Source organism: Sander lucioperca, chromosome 1 (genome assembly GCF_008315115.2).
Source record: "Sander lucioperca isolate FBNREF2018 chromosome 1, SLUC_FBN_1.2, whole genome shotgun sequence".
NCBI classification, from domain to species: Eukaryota; Metazoa; Chordata; class Actinopteri; order Perciformes; family Percidae; genus Sander; species Sander lucioperca.
This window is the reverse complement of record NC_050173.1, coordinates 10172130-10187844: the sequence shown is the minus strand read 5'-3', so window position 1 is coordinate 10187844 and position 15715 is coordinate 10172130. Positions and strand designations below refer to the sequence as shown.

At 40.7% G+C, this 15715-nt stretch overlaps 1 protein-coding gene across 1 annotated transcript in view; it reads right to left on the bottom strand.

Annotated features, from left to right (window-relative positions):
* Nucleotides 1-9888, bottom strand: part of gnaz (guanine nucleotide binding protein (G protein), alpha z polypeptide) — a 32650-nt gene extending 22762 nt beyond the window's left edge. The window contains exon 1 of the mRNA XM_031277915.2: nt 9609-9888. The gene's annotated coding sequence lies outside the window, so the exon portion shown is untranslated. The remainder of the gene's footprint in view (nt 1-9608) is intronic.
* Nucleotides 9889-15715: the final 5827 nt, after the last annotated feature.

Below are 15715 nucleotides of genomic sequence, written 5' to 3'. Positions count from 1 at the left end.
CTTCTGAACAAACAAGAACGGAACGGAATGAACACAGAATGAGGTGTCTTGCTAGCAATGATGAAAATGCCAGAGCGTGAGTCTGGGACTGAGGGAGACCCAGATTTCTTCGAGCCACACCAAATATTGCCAACTGCTGTTCTGGGTCTATGGCCTTATTGTACATGAATGAAAATGTCTCGAAGATCTTGTCCCAAAATTACCTCATCCTTGGGTTTGCATAAAATGAGTGAAAGAGAGTTGCTGGGTCCCAGTCACAACGTTGACAGGTTGAATCCAGTTCAGGAAAAAGTTGAGCAAGTCTGCTCCTAGACAGGTGAAGTCTGTGCAGAATTTTAAATTGGATAACGTTGTGTCTAACACAAATAGAGGCTGACTAAATCCCGGCCACAGCCAACCTCCAACTTTCCTCTGAATACCTTGTACCAAAATCCTCCTCCCATTTTGTGGTCCAGGGAGGGCAAGGCCACCGACAGTAATAACTCAAAGATTTTGGATATCGAGTTTTGTTCCCTACGCAACGTTTTCATGGACACCCTGCAGCGAATCAGAATCTAGTATTCACCCAAACCATGGTATGAGTACTTATTTTACCATATACCTACCATATGTTTAGTGCATGAGATACATGTATTTGTATTTGAGTAGCTCTTTAGTAATTGTTTGGGGGTACATGATGTTCTCATGTACTGTATGTACATGAGGAGGAGATTATATTTGCAACACAGCAAAGTGCAGCCTCTAATTTGACCATAGAGCCGAATCAACACCTGTCTGACACATTGTCAACAGAACTAAAATTGACAAAGTATGGATTTATCGCAGGGTTATTGTATTGGACCGCATTATTTACAAGTATACCTTATAAACTGGTGCCTCGTCGTATCTTGATTGGTTGTCAGTGTCAATATTGACCAGTTTGACAGTGTAGACTCAATTATGAAGAATGGAAAAAATAAACTTAATTAATTCTGGGGGGTTTTCGCAGTTGATAGAGGGCGCATATATACATCTAGCTAAAATATTATTAAACTCAGCTGTGTAAACTTGAGATTTGTAATATTTCACCCGCATACTGTATAGCTGCACGTAACATGTAGCAACTTGTTAAAGGGCTGCAGTTACAATTCAAAATAACCAGGACATTTCTCATAAAATAAATGACGCCATAACTGCTATGTTCTTAAAAACATTTATATATTTTACAGACAGCACCATTGTCAGCTAGGAGCAGTAAAAGCAGTTATATAACCCAACCTTTTTTGTACAAGTACTATTTAATCATGCTCTCTTGTTTGTGTTCACTGACTTATCTCAACTCCAATCTACTTGAGGAGGCCTACTGCCTCAGAGTAGAGCCGAGAGGAGTCTTAAATCAGTTAGGCTAGAGCTACTGGAAAGAATACTGGAGATGTTACCAGTCTGGCAAGGTTTCCAGGAATTCCTACATCTAGCATGAAATACTGCACACCATGGGAGTTTTTGATGAAATGGAGCTGGCTACTTTTGTGATTATAACATTAATCTGTCAAAATCCTTTTGCCACCCTAAACATGGGAACCATGAATAAATAAATAAAAGGTCTGTTGTCCTTTAACTCCTTTCAATATGCCTGATAATCTTTTTACCACACCGTATGTACTGTATGACTAGATACATTTGTTCTAACTAAGAACAAATAGGTAATGGAATGGTGAACTGTTTAGTAATAGTAGCAAACAAGGTGGATGTATTCCAGTTCCAAAGGCCAAATACAGAAACTAAGATTGATTTACTGTGATCAGTATTGAATCACAGTAGCCTACATGCAAGCCAGAAATCCAGCTCCACAAAACAGTTCATGTTTATGGTGAGATTTCTGACTTTCCAAAGAACATAAAGAACTGTAAATCATAGGTGGGCGATCTGCAGGGCACTACACTGAATGTTTTTTTGTGTCCATAGACTGGATATACTGCAACAGTATCATTGTCGAATCTGGGACAGAAGACAGACCATCAATTTCATGCTTCTAGCAGCAGAATGATAGATAAATGTCACCCAATGCCTGTTGCTAACACATATCCTGTAAATAACACTATATCATGTGATGCTTTTGAAAAATACACTGTCTTGTTGCTAGTAACCGAAATACATGCTTTTACTGTCTCTCAGTGGAATGAAATAAATTAAGTCTTCCAACCTAGAAGGCCTGTGTCTGTGTGATGAGTCAGAGCTTTGTGGTTGCCACATCCTAGGTCAGAATCATGAGATATAGGTCGCAGGCAGAGTGATCATCATCATCACTTTTCAACAGTTTGCACCACTTTATGCTAGATTTAGCATTTGATCCTAAAAGAGCTGCATCCGTGCTAGCCTTAATGTTTCTACAATAATTCAGTCTATTTTCCAACACTAAATTATGTCTCCTTGTATGTCATCAGTTCTTTGAGAAATAAATAAATTGGACTATAGAATAAAAATTGAACAAGCTGGGGACCTTGTCTTCAGGCTGAACAAGGATCCCTAGTTAACCACATTTACACAGTAAATACTTATAGTAAAACAGTATTTTGTGTTTTTTATTTTCTGTTTAATTATTTTAAATGAGAATTAAAATGAGATGATTCATCTCAAGGGGTTATATTTCTAATAAATACTTTGAAAAAATATTTTTGAAATACACTTTTAAATGGGCTGTCAAAAAGTCTCAAGAATGAGCCTGTCAGCAACTTTGTCTCTAGGATTTCTCAACAAGAAGACTCCTGGGAGAAGGTTTCTGAAAGCCTCTAATATCAAGGCAAGGCAAGGCAGCTTTATTTGTATAGCACATTTCAGCAACAGGGCAATTCAAAGTGCTTTACATAAAACATTAAAGAGCAGTTAAAATCTGTCAGATAGAACCTTCACTTCAAATTCATATGCCAGGTGACATTGTAACTAATGTATTACCCAGGATTCTGGTCACAATTTAAAGTGCCCATATTATGAAAAAATCACTTTTTCTGGGATTTGGGGTGTTATTTTGTGTCTCTGGTGCTTCCACACGCATACAAACTTGGAAAAAAACCATCCATGCTGTTTTGAGTGAGTACGGGTTTCTGAATGTGTTCTGCCTTCAGTCTCCGGGTGAGCTGTTCAAAATCGGCACGGCTTTCTACGTCACTAGCTGAAACAAGGTGGCTAACCGTAGCATGCTAGCTCGTTCTGAATGGCAAAACACTGCTACAACACACTAGCCTGACATCGTCATACTCAGATTCTAGTCAGAATGTGAGTCTGAAACCGCTGTCGGTGTTTCAACCGAACCAGGAAAGAAAATTCCTCTGCACTCATTGGATAGACCTACAACCAATCAGAGCAACGGAACTCAACTCACCTGTCAACAGACGAGACGGTGTTTCGTCTCCATAGCAACCACTCTTTGCACAATGCACTTCCTTCCTAACTCTCAACTTGAAGCTGGATATATCATTTGTTTCGTGTAAATATGAATGTGGATAACGTTAGTGATAGTGAGATGATTGCTACAGTTGCATTTCTAGAGATGAATCGGCGAAAACACGTTTTATTTCTCTGATTCACGGCTTTGTTCTAACGCCGCTGGGCGCTCCCTCTCTTCAGTCTCTCTCTATCTCTCTCCACCATATAGCTAACGCTACCATGCTTTCGGGCGGTTGTTGAGGCTCCGCTCCGTCTAAAACTCTGCCATTTCGTAAAGCTGTTTGTAACGTAGAAATAAAATGGATTATTGATAATTTTAGTTTTTAGCTGACTTTACCAGCTGACTTCTCTATTGGCCGTTGAAACAGGTGACGTCTCTTACGTTCTAAAACCAGCCTCTGTGACTTGAACAGCTGAGTCACAGCGACACCATCAGCTGTGTGTGTGTGTGTGTGTATGTGTGTGTGTGTGTGTGTGTGTGTGTGTGTGTGTGAAAGAGACGTTACTGTTCGTTACTGTATCTGTCCGTCATCGTATAAAGCCAAAAAAAGAAAAAAGAGAAGAGAGGAGCTGCAGCAATGTGCAGTACAACAAAAATATGGTGATTTTTGAAAATTAAACCATGTAAACCTATTCTGGTACAACCTCAAAATACAATTATGAACCTGAAAATGAGCATAATATGGCCACTTTAAATGTATGTTGTAATTAAAGATTGTTTTGCGATGGAATCACACCAGCTGCGACAGGTGTCCCCAGGACCACACACACACACACACACACGCACACACACACACACACACACACACACACACACACACAGACTCATAATTTGAAAACAATACCAGCATCGCGGCTGGTAAATTAAAATCAGGGACCATTATTTGTGCTTGGAGTAAAATTATCCTCCAGAGTCTATGATCAGAACTCCATCCATGGCAACGGTGTGTTATACTTAGCAACAGTCCGTAGAATGCTGTGATTGACCAATCAGAATCGAGTATTCAACAAGGCTGTGTAATAAAGTAAATATTCAAACCTAGTTATTGTAAACTCCTAATTTATTTCTCACAATTGTTTTGTTCAACATTTCGTGCTATCACTTCATGTTATCACTACCGACATGCTGTCCTGAATGCGGCCTTCAGAGAAAGATGCCTGTATACTGTACACATGTGAGGACACTACTCATTCATTATGGAAAACAATGATGGGCAGTGTTCTCCTCTCTACTCCCCCAAAACAGTGGGCTGTTTAAAGGGTGGAGATGGGATTGGGAGGGGGGGGGGGGCAGTCCTCTCTATGCTAGATGCTTTTTCGTGATAATGTTCTGTTTAACGTTCCTGATCTCAATGGCTGTGTTCCCCCTTCTCCAATCCAGCGGGTCACACTGAGTCACAAGGCCAGCCAGTGATGACAATAGCATATTTGTGCACAGGCTGAGCTATGGGTAGGCTGTCTGATGTGAAGGGATAAGATGGCACAAAGTGGACACTAGAGTCTTGTGTGCGTGCATGCATGCGTGTGTGCTTGCTTGCTTGGTTGCGTGCGTGCGTGCACTGGTGTACACGCACATGTGAGTCTTTGGATATCTATCTGTTCAAATCTTTTGCTTCTGGTGCGCACAGATATTTTTCTGCCGTCATGGAGATAACTTCTCACACGATAGCGTTTATCACGTAGATCAAAGCAATTCAGCTTAGTACTATAAGCTGTCTATCCTTTATTCAAACACCCCAACGTTATATTAATTTGGGTCATGACACATAAGATAAACGCTTTCTGCAACAGAAGGAAATTGTGGGTAACGAACACTTTCAGGCTTCTACAACCCAGAGACATTATCTGCAGTTGCTCCTCTGATAACAGGAAAAGGAGAACTAATTCATACTGCAGCACATGCAACAGCCATTAACCAACACTTTCAGCATTGTAAAATATATGCTGTAAGAGACAATGGTGAAACAGATGTAAAAGGAATAATAAAAAGGAAACTATCTTACATATTGCAGTGAGGCAGTTTGCCCTTAAAGTGATTTTGCAAGATGTACACCTAATGATGAAATCACCATCCAAAAAAAGTCACAACTATATATTTTAATTAAATTCTGTAGCCTATAATCTCGCTATATTGCCAAGCCTCCAACAGATGCCAGCCAACAATCCCAGCAGAGTTGGACTGTATGTATTGTGTTTACAGGATGAATGTGTGGGGAGATATGAGAAAATGTCACCTGTTCAAACAGGGAAAGGCCATTATACTGCATGTTAAACATTGGAAATCTGAATTGATTTTTCAACAAGACCACAGCAGTGGACTGAAGGAGTCACACCACCAGCTTCGCTCCACTTTCAGGTATTTTCTTGGAAAGGCAGACCTGCATGCCCTCATCAAAACAAGCTAATTGTTGTGCTATAAACTTTGATTTTTTTGGCTGTACTCCAGAAAGACTGAAGTAATATTGCAGAATGTACATGTAGATAAATACATGTAGGCATGCACACACACACACACACACACACACACACACACACACACACACACACACACACACACACACACACACACACACACACACACACACACACTCCTTTCATTTCTTTCAGTATAGACCAACATCCCTCAACAGTGGGTCAGCAGGCCATACACTCCCTCATCATCCCCCCCTCCCTCTCTTCCACCTCCTTGTTGTCATATGACCGCTGTTATGTGTGTGCAATGGAACACAAAGTTGCTCTGTTTGTCCCCTCGGCTTTGCCCTCTCAGATTTGAGTGCTGGAAGGAAGGCTCTCTCACTCGTCAGCCTCAGGAAAACAGACAGGCCCCTGTATGTGACTACCAGCAAAGATTAGAAAGGAGGGCAAAGAGAAAGAGAGGGATGAATTGAGCTGACGTTATTTCATGTAACACCCAAAGATAACTTAATCCTTACTCATTCAAATAGCCCCGCCCAAAGATTTTGTTCGATTCAGCTGACAGCTTTCCTCGCTGATGCTTCACTGTTAAGTCATTTATTAGTCCTCTATACGTCAGCGCCTGTCTAAAAGAAATGGTTGCCAAACAGTCTTTCACAGCCGTGTGGAGATGACACTTTGTCCCAGTACCTGGCAAGGATTAAAGAACCCAAACAAACACAAATGCTGAGCTAGCTCAATCAGAGCAATGCCCTGTCTGAACATACAAAGTGACAAAGCAGACCTGAACTTTTATGGGCACGTTATTTCCTCTATGGTTATATTATAGGATATTTATTGACTCTGTAAGATCAATTTGAATGTTCATTTTCACAACTACTAAATGTACAAGACTCGTGGTAATTCTGGCACTCCCTCTCCAGGAAAGAAGTGACATGTTAGATTAATCATTTTATTAAATAGGCTGCCGAGGGAACTACTGTACACTTGGCCCCCTTGGTACTTAACTGTAATAGAGCTGAGTTTAATTGTCCAAGTCGTCTGTGTACTTACCTGAAAGGTTAAAGATGGCTAAAAGTGCATTGGACGGTGGCATTGGCCTCCTCAGTGCAAGAGCAACTACCTCAACAGCCTCTGTCACTTTAAAACCCAGTCTGTCCCTGCTGTCCCCTGCCATTATGTCACCCAGTGGAGTGGATGTAGGAAGTAACAAAGGAGGTGGAAGGAGGTCAACTCAGCATAGGTTTTGTCACACTATTGCTCTCGTTTTATATGCATAAAGGTTGCTTGAATGGCAGCATAGTGCATTAATAACCATTGGAACAAAGAGAACAAAAACATTAGCTGTTGATGCTGTTGGAAGGGGCTTTATGCTTAATTTATTCTGATGTGTATTCTACTGGTTTAAGAATTCATCTTTCGTTTTGTGTATTTGGCTTAACAAAACCACTTAGTCAATATCAGAGCAATTGTATTTTTTCCAATATTATGTTAAAAAATTCTGAAAAGAGTATGGTGACATTTTTCAGTGTGTATGCGTATGTGTGTGTTTGTTTGTATAAAACCTAGCAAATGTCCATTATGTAAGTGTGTGATTAACCTTTATATTTTGCAATGGACCTCCACATCTATCCTTTCAAAGCCAACGCCATCAGTGACCTCTTGACATTTTTTTGACAGGTTGCAGAAGAACTGACATTTTTGACGAAATAATTAGGGTTGATTAGAGCTTTCGTCACAGTGGATGTGATCTTGTTTTGTCTTCTAGTGGTCAACAAGTGACTGAGACTGTAGTAGTTGGTATTAAGAGGAGAACAAGATCACACCTGGACAAAAGCATCAAAGACACTCTGAATTATGGGTGCAAAACACAGACACCATCTTGCCTGCAAAATGTTGTTTGCATGCAAAACATGTATTGTCATGCAACCAGTTCTGACTCTGGCTGTGATATTATAGGCCACCGACTTTTTTCTCACAGTAACTGACATGGAAGCAACATGCATCTTCCCTTGAGATGGCATGATGAAGAATTAAGTATCGGCACATTTTGGTAACCACCCTAAATCACAACTCAGACCCTTTGAAGTTTTATAGAAACAAATACTGCTCTGATTGCACTAACAACACTACATCAGTTGCGCTTTAAATCATCTATAATATAATCTATATTGAAAAACACATGGATGTTAATTCATTTGATTTATCAATAATGGTCATATGATATCAGAAATAGATAAAACATGATGCATCTTAGCAAATGGTGAGTTACACATCCTGAAAAAATATGGTTTGTTTGCTGCAAAAACAAATTATCTGAATTCCAATCTGTCAGCAGTATACTATGACAGCGATCAATATTCCTATCCAGTTTTGCGTTTTCTCGCAAACCCCAATCAGGCAACATTACACAGGTTTAGCAAAAGTATCAATCTAATATTCCTGATCCATTTTGGTATCAGTAGTGCTAAAGAGATAAAGGCATGGTGGAATTTATCCTCCATCTTTGCGTTTGATTCACAGATGTCTTCGGGCCTCGATGTGAGCCGCTGCTGGAACTATCACAGACACATCCAGCATTCTTTTAGTGTCACATGCTCAGAAAAGTGCTGTCTTTCTACCACCATGAAATTATCACAGTCTTCCCCCGTCTCTTTCATCCAATCTGTTCCAAATCTTCTCTTTCCTTCCTGCTCTCTTTTGCTCTCTGCTGCATCAACCTCCGCCCCTCTGCCCCATCTGCCTCACTACTGTTAAAGCCCCCCCCCCAGCCCCTCAACCCCTCCCTGCACTAGTTCTCTCTCTTTCTCAAGCATGTAACATAAACACATATACAGTATGCACAAATACATATGTTCTCCTGATGCTGCACATCAAATTCCAACCCGCATTGAAAAAACAGTAACGCTCTGTAAAAAATATGAAATTTGGCTTGTTGAAACTAAAAATGTAACAAATCATACTGTTTTGCCTGCTGGGTAATGAACATGCTCTGCTCTCTCCTTCTTTTCCCCTTGCACTCTTTCACAAGATTTACATTCATAAACGGACACAAACAGACACAAATTAACCAATAAATCCCTTCTCGAGATTATTAATGAATGCCGATGTAAATATCCCATGAGAACAACTGACAGAAAGCTTCACTGGCAAATCCTACGTTCCTCTGCCGCTGTCAGGCCAGAATTTGCCCGCTTATTCCAGTGCCCGCGAGCTCCGTAGGAATTATACACCTCACACTGCAAATTCACATTCAATGTCTGGTAAAGCCAGTTGTAAGTACTTATCGTGTGCTTTTACTCTTTCATTTGCCCTTTTTCAATTTCATAGCTTATGGCCTGGACAGAGCACAGACACATACACCGCAAACACACACACACACACACACACACACACACACACACATGCATCTTTGATGCATCCTTCACTTGTCCAACATACAGTAATTACATGAACTTAGCACTGCGTTCAAATAAAAGCATTCTATAAGGATCGAGGATGCTCTGGGGAGATGATGAGTCAAATTGCAAGCATATGATAGCAGCGTCCGTTGGCACAGAGCTAGCAGGGTGGAGGAGGGGATTGGACAGGCTGCCTGCCTTGGTGCCATCTCTGTACATCACCTTCCCCATTTTATTAAGAAAACACGTTCATCCGCCACAGAATGGCTTAAATGAAATAGCATCTTGCCCCTTCTCTGTGTCCAAACAACATCAGCCTTGCTGTGATAGAAAAAAGCTTTGTGCCTGTTTGAGAATAGTCAGTCTTACCGTGTTCACAAGCAAGCATCCATTTACAAAGGATACTGCAGACAAGCCCTTGCAGGGAGAGAAAGGCTCTGTGCAATCCACCTTTAGTCCTGCTGCTTCATCTTCATATCTTTGTCATATTCACAGGGTCACACACACTCATGTACATATCTCTCTCTCTCTCTTTCAGTGCCCCTCTTTCTGTCTTATTAACGTCTGCGTTCTATATCCTCTCTTGTTTGCTCCAAGGCAGTTGAGACACTGCAGCGATGGGGGTGGAGGGCGTGTATATATGTGTGCGTGTGTTTGAGTGTGTCAGAGACAGAGAGGCAGAGAGAGGGAGTGCAGGACAGAAATGAAGGGAGGAGTCAGCAGGGATAGAGAGAGAAGGGGGAAATGATCAGGATTAAATCATGAGAGTAACAGAGAGAAAGAGAAAAAACAGGCTGTGATGGGGCAGCTACATCATCCAGTGTATCTTTATTTCATGCGTTAATGATAAAATATACATTGGCCATTATGGAAATGAGCCCTGCCCGCTAGAATGGAAGTGATACAGTGAGTAGATCTGTTTCTTAAAGTATTATATGCTTGCTGACTGTCTAGCAGCAGGATTGGTTGTGATTTCATTGATGACTGAAAAAACATACAAGATAGGGAGAGAGGGAGGAGGAGGAGGGGACTGGAGAGGAGAGGAAGGGAGGGGATGGGAGAAATGACGACAAAGGAATGGGAGGGGGATTGGATGATGGTGTAATGCGTTGTTTCCGTGCCAACTGTTTCTGTGACAGTAGGACCACTTCCTTTATTGCTATTGGCTATAACCAAGAATTGATAGATGCTTGGACAAATGAGGCAGCATGCCATGGGGTGTGAATGGTATGGGTGTTTTATTTCTCTTGCACTTCTTGTTAGTCTCTGGGAACAACCAAAAAAATACATGCTTTGCCTTACTGCACCCTCAGAGAACACATGCATAAACACATGGAAACGTAATGATCGCACTGCTGGAGCATGATGTGAATTATCGCTTTGTCATTATGGATGCCACCAATGTGCAAAAAGACTCCTCCCTTCCTCCTGACACACACACACACACACACACACACACACACACACACACACACACACACACACACACACACACACACAGGAAAAACATCCCAGATCAGGTTGCTCAGGGTGTGTAGTGTAATGTAATTGCCTGGACACCAACCTTGGTATCATGAACCGTGAGATAACTAATCCGCTATAGGCCAATGCAAGCGCACATCTGGTGGGGGTAAAGAACTTTGCCTCTCCCTGACCTTTCATCTAGCCCTTTTAATCCGGTCTGGCAGGCAGGTGGTGTATTGTCCCCATTCTTTCTACTTGTCACTTTCTCCCTCACTGTAATCATTAATTACCTTAAACAGACGCTCAATCTCAACATACAGTCTCTTCCTCTTTAGCAGCCATTTAATACTGCAGAAATGTACATTTTCTCGGTTTCGCTGGTAGTGCAGGGTAAACTGTCTGAACTTCTCAAAAATGAGAAATGGCAAACAAACAGAAACCTCCGACCAAAGTGCACATAATGTTAAGTCAGGTGCATGAAACCGACACTTGACACAAAACCACCAAAAACCCCACACTGGGATGTCCCTATCCGTATTTAAACACATCTGACAGTCAACATGACACCATTTCTATTACACATAACATACAAAGAAAGTGCATGCTCAGAGAAGACGAGTCACGTACAATAGCCTTGGCTCTGAAACTAGGTTGTTTCCTCTGAAACTAGGTTGTTTCCACTTACCATAGCCTCAATAGCTGTTGTTTCACCTTCAGATGTCAAACATGTGACCATCTACCTGACCACATCATACAGGACATAAAGGTGCGATAGAAGCATTACACATTTTTTGATGTCCTTCAATATAAAATGTATCAATCTCTGTCCTGAATGAGAAGATCTATTAGGCTGATAGAAATACAAAGCAACAATCAGTCCTGATGGTTACAGGCGATGATGATATGCCATTTAACAACCACTTTACCTCACTTTGGTAGCTAGCTTACAGACTTTTATTTTGGTCTCCTATTACTTTAAATATGCTATTGTCCAGTGAAGAGCACTTTTGTAACAATCACAAACCTCCCTTTTGACAATAGAATGACTTAACATGACTAAAATATTTGTAACAACTAGCCTCACAATTAGCAGCAACATTAACCCTGTAGAATAATAACTAGGATGTGACATTGATTCTGATATTAATGATAAAGGTGTTCAGTCTTTGCTTCCTTCATTTAAAGTGCTCATATTATGGTCATTTTCAGGTTCATAATTGTATTAAGAGTTTGTACCAGAATAGGTTTATGTGGTTTAATTTTCAAAAAACACCATATTTTTGTTGTACTGCACATTGCTGCAGCTCCTCTTTTCACCCTGTGTGTTAAGATCTCTGTTTTAGCTACAGAGGGAGACATCTCACTTCTGTTCCATCTTTGTTGGGAGTCACACATGTGCAGTACCTAGGTAAGTACTGCTAGCTAGTTATTTGCAGAGTATGAGGACGTGCCATGCTAGCAGCTAGGCGAGCATTATAACGTGTTACAAAGTGATGCACGTTTGTCACGGAAGTAAAGGCTGGACTACAATAGAACTGTTTGGAGCAGTTTGTGAACAGTGTTTTCTGTTGGAGATGGTAAGTCCCTTTGGGGTGGACTTTGGGCTTTTTCACTTTGTAAACCTATAACATGCACAAAAAGGAAATAAAGGAAAGGGAAAAAGCCAAAAAGCATAACATGAGCACTTTAAAAGCCATTTCCTCATGTGGTGACCTTAAAAACATTATCTGTGCCTTTATATGTTTACATTTAATCTTCTATCAGATTCCTTTTCCTGTTTGCAAAACTGCAGCAGCAGGGTTTGTCTCCCGGCTACATATCAAAATTAACACTTGATGAGCTGCAGCACAGCCTGGTCCTCTGGGAGAACTTGGTTGGTATCAGAAGGTGGCAGAAGCTCCCACAAGGTCCAGCCAGAAAAACTAAAGCTGCATTGTCTTTTAAAAAACTCCAAAAAGAGATTTTTTACAGAAAAGACTTTTTTATAACGTTCTTTTGATTGTACTTTTTGTTCTACTTATTAGTGAACTGGTTTATTTGTTTTGTAAATCTGTCCACTGCCTGTATTCTGTCTTTAGTTTCTTAAGATGTTCTCTGCCAGGGCCCTATGACCCCTCTGTCTCCAACATTTTTCCATCCCTTTCACTCTCCATAACCCTCACTATCCATTCTTTGTCTCTCCCAGATTGTCTATGTGCCTCTCCCAGCTTCCTGTCTCCCTAATCCTTAATCCTGTGGAAATCGGTCAGGCAGAATGAGCCAGCTTTGATCAGGCTCTCATATCAGGCGTGCTAACAGTGTCAGCACACCCGGATCCCACAGAACCCTGGAGCCCAGGGGGAGAGCTTCAAACAGGCATTCACCCCCTGACTCTGCTTGAGAGGAAGGGGAAAGTGAAGCTGCAGAGTTCCTGTCTCAACTGCCAGCTACAGATTCTGTCACCAGCCTCTCTCTTTTCAATTCAGCAAACATCGCGATTTAACACCATTTATCTGTGACGGCACCTTTTGCTTTTGGATTTGGCTTTTTACACATGAGCTATACTTGCTGTGGGAAAAGAGATCAACAGCCAGTGTAATGCCATTTGAGGATCAGTGCACAGCACAGAGATGTGAACATCACTTCTGCTTTTGTCAGCGGTGTCTTTGATAGTAATCATGGAATCTGTGTCACTGGTGTTTGAGTATTGTGTTCCACGGCCAGGGATGATACCTGCCTGAGTGGGAGGCATGTCACAAAAACTCTGGTGATCTTGTGGCACAAATGCATCATGCAGGAAAATGATTTAAAGGTCAACTTTAAAGAAAGCAACAAAAAAAAAGAAATACAGAATTGTGCCAAAGCGATTTGTGCTTGTGCCCACATTTTAATCCAAACATCCTACCCTGAAGATATGTTTGGAATTATCACTGCAACACAATAACTGAAACAAACCTGCTGCTTTCACTTCAAGTAAGTGTTTAAAGGGAGCAACCTATGTAAAAACATGCATTGACTGACTTGGAGTAAGTAACACTGCAAATATCAGAGTAACCAATTAAAACTTTGTGTGATAATATCTGTGTTCATAAACACCTCCCACACAACCTGTTCATAGATGGTGCAGATATTCTTAGTGGAAATGTTATCCTACATTGTTAGATTAGAATCATGTTCTAGAGTAATTCACAGAGCCTACGACCTTGCAGAACCAACAGAAATGGTACATAATGGTTTTTGCTACTCACAACCACATGACCTGAAGCTTGGAACTCTCTGCAGAGCTAAGACAATACTGACAGTGCACTCAGTCTCTCCATTGAGCCAGTTCAGATGTTACTTTAAATCAGATAAAGAAATGAAGCATTTAGCAGTGCCAGTCTGTGTACACAATGTGAAACATCGTACATGTGTAATGCGCTCCATTCCTCAACTGAAGACGACTCTGGCAAAAAGAGTAGAAATACCTGGAAAAAAACTGTTGAAGAATGTTAATAGTCTTTTTCTTTTACAACTCTCTGCCTTTGCAGGACTTTGCCCTCCTGTGTATGTCGTCCATGCACCTTTCTCAAAGGAAAGGCTGACATCTAGTGGCCAAACTGTACTGTGCTACACTGTTAAAAAGGAACACTTTGTATTTGGCAGCTTTTTCTTTGTTTGTTTTAAGCACAAAAATGTAAGAAGTAAGACATGTTTTGAATTTTTAACAGAAATCCCCATCAATTCATTCTCAAATTAAGGAATTTCGATGCATGTGCAACGGAAACTAAATTGAATTTGAAAGTGAAAGACCCAGTAATTTGTGTCAAATGTAGTTTCTGAATTGTTTAAGTTTTTTTTTTATTTACTTAATGATGACTACGCCTCTGTACTAATCTTGAGTGCACTTAACAGTAAGCCAGATAATGTACTATTATCTACATTTTGTTACACCTTTTTTATTTACACTTACATTACTTTAACACCTACAGTACCTGTAGCTGTTATGTATCATCAATATGAGATCAGCGCACACCAGATTGAGTAATCTGAATCAGAATGTCATCCACTTGAAGCTTATGTTCAAAACATCCTGTCACCAATCAAGACTTGATTAACAACCTTTATACTTGCTCTTATTATTATTGTACAGTTGGAGCCAGAATAGAATCTTTTTGTTGCTATTTCAGACTACCGCTCATGTTCAGACAGCTATTTCAAATGTGTGGCTTCCTGTTCTGTGTTTCTACTCCTGCTTCTATGAACAGCTTTTGGATACAGCTAGGTTTTGTGGTCACAGCCGCAATAAATTCTTCCTCCTGGCATCTTTGTAAAGTTGTGACTTCTCAGAATGTAAATAAAGACTTTTAGAATAGATATATCCAACAGAGACCAGTGTTCTTCGCAGATGAGCTACTTATCCAACAACATGGTTATCATGTGCACTAAATTACATAATTTAGGGGTAATGTGATATCTTAAGTTAGTATTAACTACATATATTAAGTAGTTGTTATAAACTCCCCTCTTCAAACCCCCAGAACATTTAGCTGTTGTTTGGTTTTGGTGTTTGGTGTTTTAAGACCCCAACTAGGATTAGGCAATGGTTAGGGTTAGGGTTAGGGTTAAGGTGCCTTTTAGTCGACGGTCGCAGCGCTGCCTTGAAGTCGACGTTGGGGGCTTAAAACTCCATCGAGCATTGGTTTTAGGCTCAGAGTGATGGACACTAAATAAAACTCAGTTAGCACTTGTATTGTCTCACGGTAGCTGATTGCAGGATGCTGCAGAAAAACCTTAGTTGCCCTTGACTGAACAAGCCTTTTAGTTAATGCTGCTCCTGTTTTTTTAAGAATATGTGGTTCTGTTGCTGAGAACAGATTGTACATAATCTTTAAGAACATCAGCTCTTTGCAGACTTTGGTAATCCCCACACTCTTTGGCAATAGGGAATCCCATTGACCCCTTTCTAAACCCTAATGCCATCTTTATATCTTTATACAGGAAAGACACTGTCTCCTCTGGCATCAGCTAAGCCCTTATAAGAAAGTTTTCTA